Source organism: Papaver somniferum, chromosome 3 (genome assembly GCF_003573695.1).
Source record: "Papaver somniferum cultivar HN1 chromosome 3, ASM357369v1, whole genome shotgun sequence".
Lineage (NCBI taxonomy): Eukaryota > Viridiplantae > Streptophyta > Magnoliopsida > Ranunculales > Papaveraceae > Papaver > Papaver somniferum.
The window spans coordinates 111,988,265-111,998,914 of NC_039360.1; positions in this window are offsets into that span (position 1 = coordinate 111,988,265).

Genomic DNA, 10,650 nt, shown 5'->3' on the forward strand with positions numbered 1-10,650 from the left:
AAAAAAAAAAAGAAAAAAGAAAGAAAGAAAGAGAACTTAACCCATTGCAGTTTCTCATACACCGAAAGTACTCATGCACTAGAATGAGTTTTCAGAGATAAAAAAGAACTTCCAAATAAACAACCAGAATCTACCAGATTTTCTCAACATCCCCTCGAAAATTGATTTGACTAAGTTTACATGTCACATCGATTAGAAAAATTAGGGATCAACTAATTACTAATAAATTAAGAAACCCATGCTATGATACACCAACTATAATACATGGAATTAAGAAAGATCATCATACCTTGCGCATTCCTAATACCAATTCATAACAACAAACTAAATTCATAACAATTTTGGATGCAGAAGTAGTATAAAAAATGCAATAGGTAAGAAAACGAACCGGAAAAAGAAGCACCGCCTATAAAAATAGTTGCATTTAGACGTGAAGGGATTTTTTTTCTACCAAGAAGCAAGAGCGGACTCAAACGAAGATGAACAGATATTAATGGAAGAACAAAACATGGGCACAAGAGATGTAGTAGATGTCTCCTTCGTTAGACTGTTATCGGCTTGACTTGATTGGAGCCATATACGTTTTTCCAAGTTAAACTGGTGCCACCACATCAAAATAGTGGCCGTTGGATGAATAAAGATGGATGGTTATAAAGTTGTGTCTAAGCCATGCGTCCAAGGGATGAGTCCCATGATCCGGACCCCTTAATATTATGTGATTCATCTAATAAACAGAAATTGTGGGTCTAATTTACCTCGCGTTTTTAGGGGCCACTCAAAAGGATTTAGGGGCCAACAATAAAACAAAAAAGGTCACCCAAAGAGAAAATGTAGCCAGCCCTTATCTCGCGTAATTCGTAATGGCAAAATTACCCTTATATATTCGGAGGATATGATAACATTGTTATCCTCCGATTGTAATCGGAAGCCAAAATATTACCCAGACTTCTAATTGTAGTCGGTGCAGTATTAGAATGATTTCTGTTTCATTTTTCCATTTCTTTTTCATTTTTGAGTTGTTAGAGTTATAAAGAAGAATGTGAAGGAAAAAGGGAAAACCCATTTTATCACTACAAAAATGGATGGATATGAAGAAGAAGGTGAGAATCATGGCGAAGAACAAAATGTTGAGGGTTCACGACCGTTTAGAGAAGACGATTTGGGGTATATGTTGAATGATCCAAACTTTTGTGGAGAGGAAAACCTAGACGACCCTTTCATGGAAGAAAATGGAGAATCGCCTGATATTGATGCATGTAAAACACAGGTATTGTGTTAAGAAACTCAAATACTCGATTTGCATGCGTTTGTGTGCTTTTGTAAACAAGAAAAACCGATTATTGCATGCATTGAATGCCATGAACTATCCAGATTCGGTAGATAATTTCTCGAATAAACTTACGAATATAACACACTGAGTACCAAATATGTATATTCGGTAGTTCCAAGATAGTAGTTTACTGCCGAATATGAGAAAAAACCCCAAACTGGTTTTCCAAAAAAATCTTCATTCGGTAGTTATGTAGAGTTATTTACCCCCGAATGGCCCCAAAAACGAATTCCCCAAAAAATTTCAAAACTCAGTATTCTTATCCTTTACAATCGGTAATAGTTTAACATTATTTGACTGCCGAATATAACAGTGGCCTCAAAATAAAATTTCCGAAAACTTGAAAATCGGATGTTTATCGATTAAAGTTATCTCCCGGTTATTTATATTCGGTTGTTTTACTATATATTTTAGCTTCCGATTATATCATTTTTTGCACTCAGTAAACTGTGTACATTCATTTGCATAAATCGGGTGTTTTGGGTAACCGATAGGATTCCGAATATAGTATATTCGGCAGTTTGACTTATTTAATAACCTCCGATTATTGTATAATAATTTCTTGCTTTCATATGCAGGCCATTGAAGAGTTTGTTGATGATTTCTATTTGAGGCCCGACACTTCCCTATGTTATGCAAACGATTTGGTATACTCATTACTACTTTTTTTTTCTTCAAAATTTATATGTTAAATGGTTATGCTTATTAGATTTGTTTTGTTTTATGCACGTTTAGACATTTGGAAGTAAGAAGGAGGCAAAGGAATGGCTTATGAACAAGGCAAAAGATAACATGTGCGTGGTAGTTCAAAATAATCATGTTAGTGACACTCGATTTGAAATGATTTGCGAGCGAGGTGGGACGCGAAAGAGTCACGAGGGAAATAATAGTAAGTACGTACGGAAGACGAATAGGAAATACCGAAGCAATACCAAGAAGATAGGATGCCCATTTAAGATTGTCTTCTATAAGCCCGATGGTATTAAAGGTAAAGAGTATAAAATGTATAAAGTTGATAACGGTTGTCACAACCATGATGATCCGTTGGATTTAATTGGACATGTAATGGTTGCCAAGTTAAAACCACATCAAATGCAGACGGTGAGGTCTATGCGGATCCAAAAAGCGAGTGCGATCTTAAGTAAAATAAAGGCGGACGACCCCGACAACTTGTCTTCTTTGTCTACAATTAAGTCGGCCCTAGCTACGATCAAAAGGACTGAATGGGATGGTAGAACGGTCATGCAACAATCGGAGTGGTTAGCGGAGTTACACGGCTACACCTTGAGAAGGGAAGAAAAGGATGGTATAGTGGTTCGTATTTTCTTGGAACATCCCGAAATGATCCAATTGGCTCAATGCTTTCATCAAATTTTGTTGATAGATGCTACTTATAAGACAAACAAGTATAACATGCCGTTGTTGAACATTGCTTGTCATACTTCGGACAAAAACACGTTTACGATTGCATGGGGTTTAATGGATCATGAGAACAATGTGAGTTTTATTTGGATGTTGGAGACGTTGAGGTCCATTTATAACGGTGATAATTTTCCAAGGGTTATTGTAACGGATAACGATCAAGCCTTAATGCATGCAATAGCGGTAGTGTTTCCGGAAGCCCAAAACTTGCAATGTACGTGGCACATTCAATGCAATCTCAAAACCAATTGCCATCATCATTTCCAAGCTAAAAGACCAAGGAAGGGTACCAAGAGGTCAAAGGAAGAGGATGAGCGCATTAGTAAATTAACCGTGGAAGAACGTAAGGAAGAGGATAGGCTATTTGAAGAAAAGTGGAAGGAGGATGGAATTATTTGGAAAATGTTCATGAAAGCATGGGACAAAATCGTTTGGTTGATGACCGAGGAAATTTACGAATGTAACTTGAAGAAATTTGAGGATGAATACGGCACGGACTACCCAAAACTAGTTGAGTATTGTAAAAAACAATGGTTAACGATTAAGGAGAGGTTTGTGTTTGCATGGACATATGAATATCGTAGCTTCAAGAACGAGGCGACAAGCATTGCGGAGGGGTCTCATGGTCGACTAAAGAAAATACTAATTGGTAGTCAAAATGGAGTTGTGTCGATCCAAGAAGCAATCCATGAATTCACCAATCGTGATCTCGTAAAGATTAGGAAATGTATGCAATTTAGTGTACACCAATTCCCGATGGAACATATTAAGGAAAAATTGCTTCTAAGGGGAGTTGTTCATAAAGTTTCAAGATGGGCAATAAATCACATGATGAAACAATTGAAGTTATATAAAACTTATGATGACGAGAATACGGTTTGTGTTTGCAAGGATATGATAGGTATTGGACTCCCGTGTCGTCATAAGTTGGGTAGGTATGTTGAAGTGATTGACATCGATGATATTCACCCATTTTGGAAGCAATTAAATTTCACTCCGAACACCCCGGTAGTTGATGGTACGTCTTTCTTGGAGTCGGAATTATGTGCACGAATAGCCGAGCGTTACGCTACATCAAACGACACCAAGAATCAAATATTGATGCATAATTTGGAGGAAGCCCTTCACCCTTCTTTAAGGGAGGTTGATGAACCTATTAAGCAAAAGAACACCGGTAGGCCGAACACCGAAGTGTCGAGGACCATCCAAAGAAAAGAGTTGAAGGAATATTTGTCTAATAAAAGAATATTGTCTAGGCACGAGCATTCGGAATCCGAATTTGAAGATGAGTCGGAGCCTAAGAAAAGAGGTCGTCCAAGAAATGATCAAAGTGGACCAACCACCCGACAAGTAAGGCCAAAGATCTCTACAGAGCCTTCTCAAGTAAGTCAACCCAATGTTGTCGAAGAAGTTGTTGAGCAAATGAACGCCTCGCAACAAACCCAATCAATGGAAATTCTTACTATAAAAGATGACAAAGGTACTCTTCGTTTCCCTAGAGATCTTAATGGAAGACCAAATCGATCCACATATACAATATACAAAGAGTATTTGGAACAACTCCCTCCACTTATCATTCCATTTGTTTTGTCGACCGACGAGGTTGATGGGGATGGAAATTGTGGGTTTCACGTTGCTACGGAACAAATGGGTTACTTTAGAGAGGCGGATATCGAAGATGTCACCCAATGACAATATTTAAGAAATAAGATGGCGGTACAACTAGTGAAGGACAAGGGTTTTTATATGGAGATGATGAGGCGAGGAGATAGATACGACAAAGAATAAGAGTTCAAAGACTTAGTTGCGCGTGTGAAGTGCCGAAAGGGATTGAAGACAATCGGATCCAAGTATTGGATGACAATGCCTAAATTTGGATATCTCCTAGCGGATGTTTTGAATTGCGTGGTACATTTCTTTGTTCCTCCTATGTATGGACTTAGCATGACGTTTGCACCCACAAGAACGGCTTGCGACGAGTCGGTTAAAGATGGAAGAATCATAATGGCATTTGTGAATGAAATGCATTTTATCGGTTTAAGAGTAAAGAAAGATTGTCCGTTACCTCCGTTGAGTAAGTGGCACGATTACTTCCCGATGAACCATTGCAAGGATTGGGTGAAACAATATGAGTCCAACATGGTTGATTGGGATCGCGTTATGGACCACAACTTTCCCGTTGAGTTACTCGAATTGATCCCCTCGGATGATGACGATGTTTGATCTTTTTTTTTTCGAACATGTAATTTGTACAAGTTTTTTGGAAACTTTTTTGTGAAGATATATGATTTAATCGGTCGCAAATAATACAATGTTGTCTCCCGAATGTAGGAATCGGGCTCTTTGATACACGTTTTGATTACGAATATTAATCAGTAATCGGAACAACAGTATTATAACACTTCAATCCGATTAATCATATTCGGGAATTCCATATTTTATCAAACAACTGATTAATATTAAAAATTTGAATTTACAACACTCAAACATCACATGTTATTCTTTTTTCCCAGTCCGAGATGCAACAATCAACGCGGCTTCGAAATGTAGAAACGACTCTCCTCTCCACTTGGAATAAGCATCTTGTGCCGCAAACATGTCGTCTCTGCGCCTAGCAAGAATACGGTTGTACTCGGTGCACAATTTTATAACATGGTGCACCCTTGAAGAAACACAGGATGGTTCATAATTGTGGCGTGGCTTCTTGTACTTACCAACAAAAGGACCCAATGAAACGTTAATCCAAAATATACGATCGTCCTGCTGTTCTTTGGGTAGATCTTTCACAATGTAATAATTTTTTATCCATTCGGTCTCTTCCTCAACTTGTTTTAATCTTTCTCTATGATGGAATTGTTCTTCACCTCGCTTCTTAGCCTTGATTTCCTCTTCCTCCTCCTTCGTTGCCACTAACGATGGTTTAATTTTTTTGGGTTGTTTGTTCCTTTTTTGTATTTCTTCTTCCATTGTTGCAATTGATGTAGTTGTTCGCTTGCATCTTTGAAGTATGTTGTCGATTGATGATGGACTTGCCATTGAAAAGGTTTTTCATTCTGATTTTTTACTCAATAATAATTGAGAGGGGTTACCCTCCTTATATAGATTAGAGTTCCAACGGCTCTAATTTTTGAAAATATGACCGTTGAGGTTTCTGAAAATATGGCCGTTGAGGTTTCGTACCAATGATGCACTACAATCGGTTGCTAACGATACACGTATTCCCTCCGAATAAAACATTCGGAGGATAATTTTTTTTGTAAAGTTCCGAATGTACGATGGCCCAAAAATCAGAATTTGGGAAAAACTGATAGTTTTCAAATTTTGAACTTGAAATAATCGGAAGTTAACTCAGTTACCAAAACTTCCGAATATGGGGTGTCTAACCTTCTATATTGGCCCTTGGAACCACCTAGAGCCATGGCATGGTTTGTTTTGAACTTGTAATATTCGGAGGATAATTTTTTTGTAAAGTTCCGAATGTACGATGGCCCAAAAATCAGAATTTGAGAAAAACGGATACTTTTCAAATTTTGAACTTGAAATAATCGGAAGTTAACTCAGTTACAAAAACTTCCGAATATGGGGTGTCTAACCTTCTATATTGGCCCTTGGAACCATCTAGAGCCATGGCATGGTTTGTTTTGAACTTGTAATATTCGGAGGATAATTTTTTTGTAAAGTTCCGAATGTACGATGGCCCAAAAATCAGAATTTGGGAAAAACTGATAGTTTCAAATTTTGAACTTGAAATAATCGGAAGTTAACTCAGTTACCAAAACTTCCGAATATGGGGTGTCTAACCTTCTATATTGGACCTTGGAACCACCTAGAGCCATGGCATGGTTTGTTTTGAACTTGTAATATTCGGAGGATAATTTTTTTGTAAAGTTCCGAATGTACGATGGCCCAAAAATCAGAATTTGGGAAAAACTGATAGTTTCAAATTTTGAACTTGAAATAATCGGAAGTTAACTCAGTTACCAAAACTTCCGAATATGGGGTGTCTAACCTTCTATATTGGCCCTTGGAACCACCTAGAGCCATGGCATGGTTTGTTTTGAACTTGTAATATTCGGAGGATAATGTGTTTGTAAAGTTCCGAATGTACGATGGCCCAAAAATCAGAATTTGGGAAAAACTGATACTTTTCAAATTTTGAACTTGAAATAATCGGAAGTTAACTCAGTTACCAAAACTTCCGAATATGGGGTGTCTAACCTTCTATATTGGCCCTTGGAACCACCTAGAGCCATGGCATGGTTTGTTTTGAACTTGTAATATTCGGAGGATAATTTGTTTGTAAAGTTCTGAATGTACGATGGCCCAAAAATCAGAATTTGGGAAAAACTGATACTTTTCAAATTTTGAACTTGAAATAATCGGAAGTTAATTTAGTTACCAAAACTTCCGAATATGGGGTGTCTAACCTTCTATATTGGCCCTTGGAACCACCTAGAGCCATGGCATGGTTTGTTTTGAACTTGTAATATTCGGAGGATAATTTTTTTTGTAAAGTTTCGAATGTACGATGGCCCAAAAATTAGAATTTGGGAAAAACTGATACTTTTAAAATTTTGAACTTCAAATAATCGGAAGTTAACTTAGTTACCAAAATTTTCGAATGTACCACACAAATCATTGTCATTTGAACTTGTCTAACTTAGTTACCCAAACTTCTGAATGTACAACACAAATCATTGTTATTTATCTGCTCTTCTTTACTTTACGACGTGACTACCTCCCAGTCCTGCACGACCACGGGTTTGAGCACCTTCAGTTGGAGCAGCTTCAGTTGGAGCAGCTTCAGCGCTCGATGAAGCTCGAGTTCTTTTACCCGTCTTTGATACTGCCACCTTGGGCTGATGCCTCTTCGTGACTTTCTCCCCAAACTGGGCAGCATAATCTTCGTTATCCATATTATCAACTAGATTTATAGCCTCTTTGATCTTCTCAGCTGGCATGGGATCTCCGCTCTTCAGGCATGCAGTTAACATTTTGGAAACACGCTTGAACCTATTCACCTGTTTTTTATACGTAATGACATAACATCAAACGGTAATTACCTAAGATTTATAGGAATAATATAAAATGAACAAAAATATAAGAACACGCACCAGTCTATCATAACCAACTGGTTTGTCTTTGATGATACAATTATAACTTGAACCCGCCGCAGTAGTGTTGGATTTGATTTCACGGATAACCAAAGGATGTGATACCTTGTTATACCAACTCATATAGTCTGGAGAATTTTCATCACTTCGGGTGGTTCGTCTACCAGTGTCGATAATGAAGTCATTCCTCTTATCCTAGTTATCAAGAACAGTAGGTGGGCCTGTGTGAACAATCGTGAGATTATCACCACTAGAAGAGCACAACTCCAACTCCAATTTGTAGTAATCCCCCATTTTCTCCACAGGTTACTGTTGTATATACCCGTGTTGTCGCATCACCATAGAGGGGTTATACATCACATATCCTGTGGGGTGCCACAATGGTCCAAAATAAAGGGACAAGTCCAACCGAACATTTATATGCCCACTGGCTCGATCTTCCTTGTATGGATCAAAGCATACGTCCGAGGCCTTCAATTGGTCCAAAATCTCCCTCATGCGAATCAACTGCTGCTCTTTTGTCCTAGAACGGTTGTCTTCAAATATATACTTTGTTCCTCTAGGAGTACCTTTGCACCACCCCGGGTTCTCTCCGGCCAACTTCAGGATAGGGAAGTGGTCATAGATCCATGCCTATATACATAAGAAACCAAGTTTTAGTAAATAGATTGTGTATATTCGGTAGTAATTTACAAACATTATTTCCGATTATATATAATCGGAAATACAACTGAGTACATATCCACCGAAAACCAAACATTCGGAAATAGAGATGGATCATTTTCTACCGAATATGCGTCATTTGGAGTTCAGTAACCTATAGTTTTTCTGGCCTGTATATTCGGTTCTAATATCAAAAGAATATTTCCGATTGTATATAATCGGAAAACAAAGTAAGTACCTAACCACCGAATAACCAACATTCGGAAAAAGAGATGGATAATGTCCTACGGAATATGCGTCATTTGGAGTTCAGTAACCTATAGCTTTTCTGGATTGTATATTCGGTTCTAATATCAAAAGAATATTTCCGATCGTATATAATCGGAAAATAAAATAAGTACCTAACCACCGAATAACCAACATTCGGAAAAAGAGATGGATCATTTCCTACCGAATATGCGTCATTTGGAGTTATGGATATGCATCATATGTATTGTCTACCAAATAACTATAGAGTGAGTTATAGAGTTAAAGAAAAAACCTGCAATAGAGACACGTTCCCGGCAACTTGGAAGGTTCCTAGCCTCGAAGCCTTTCTCAAATCTTCCATCAAGAATGCTAGGCATGTCGTGCCCCAAGAATAGTCATCGACTTCATGGAGAGGATCCAAAAGTTGTATAAGGTTGGCGTCGATCCGGTTTCCAGAAGTATTGGGGAATATGACACATCCCAATACACAAAGGAGATATGCGGTGGCAGCGTGGTTCACTTGCTCATCAGTTAACGTTCCATTCTTTTCCTTCTCCAAGGTGCCTCGGAACATATTCATTAAAGCTGTAATGTTGATCTGTCTTATTCTGTAACTTGCATGCCTCCTAAACTCTGCTGTTGTTGTCTCTTCATCCCAACCTAAGCACTTTTTAGTTAGAGCATAAATTTGTGCCCAACTTAACTGCTTTGTGTAATTAAACTTCACAGCTGTGCCTTGGTCGGGAAGGTTAAGAATCTGCACAACATCATCCGGAGTAATCGTCATCTCCCCAAACAGCATATGGAAAGTATCGGTCTCAGGATACATTCTCTCCACGAACGCCGATATGGCCACACGATCATGTTCCAACAATGAATTCTCGGCGGCATTAGCTAACCTCGAGTTGGCAACAATTGACTTGAACCTTTCACATTCACCGGATAAAGGCCACGCAAGCATTTTTGTTGGTGCGGCGGTAGGTTTGAGTAGACGGACCGCATCTTGATGATCCTATTAAAGTACATAAAAAAATCCTTAATACAAATATTACGATATAACACATAGAAAATACATTAATAAAAAATAGTAATTTTATTACCTCGGTTTCGTATATTTCTATGGCCCATGAGTCTTTGTATCCAAATAACAATCTTCCTCCATCCGCCGGTAGCCCAAGGATTGTGCCTGCTGGAATACCCTTCTTCTTCAAGTGCTGAGGGACAAGATGTGATGCTTTCTTAGCAATATCCTTCTTTACACCATCTTTTCCTTTTTTGGCTTTTTGGGTACCACTTGGTTGTCCTTCTTCTTCTACTCTTGGCACTGGATCAACTGGTTCAATTTCATGGTGGGGTGTCACTTGTGGAGCAGTTGGTTCTGCACTTTGTTGAGCGGCTTGTTAAACACTTGGTTGCACCCCTTGTTCACTGCCTTGTTGTTCTACACTTTGTTCAGCACTTGGTTGCACTCCTTGTTGACTGCTTTGTTCTTGTAAGCTTTGTTGATCACTTGAATTATCTTTGGCGCTCCTTTCCCTCCTAGCACTAGCTGTCACTTTCTTCCTCCTTTCTCGACTTTGTCTAAACAAAAAAGAAAGGAACAATATTTACAAACTATACAATCGGAAGACAAAGTATGGAAATATAACCTGAATGTACACATTCGGACGTAAAAAGACACATACTGTTCCCGAATACAAAACAATCGAAAGCTAACTAAACATATTTACAACCGAATATGCATCAATTGGAGTTCAGAAGCTCTAAATTTTTCATCCTACACAATCGGAAGAAAAAGTACAAAACTATAACCCGAATAAACAAATTCGGAAGTAAGAAGACACATATTTTTCCCGAATGAAAAACAATCGG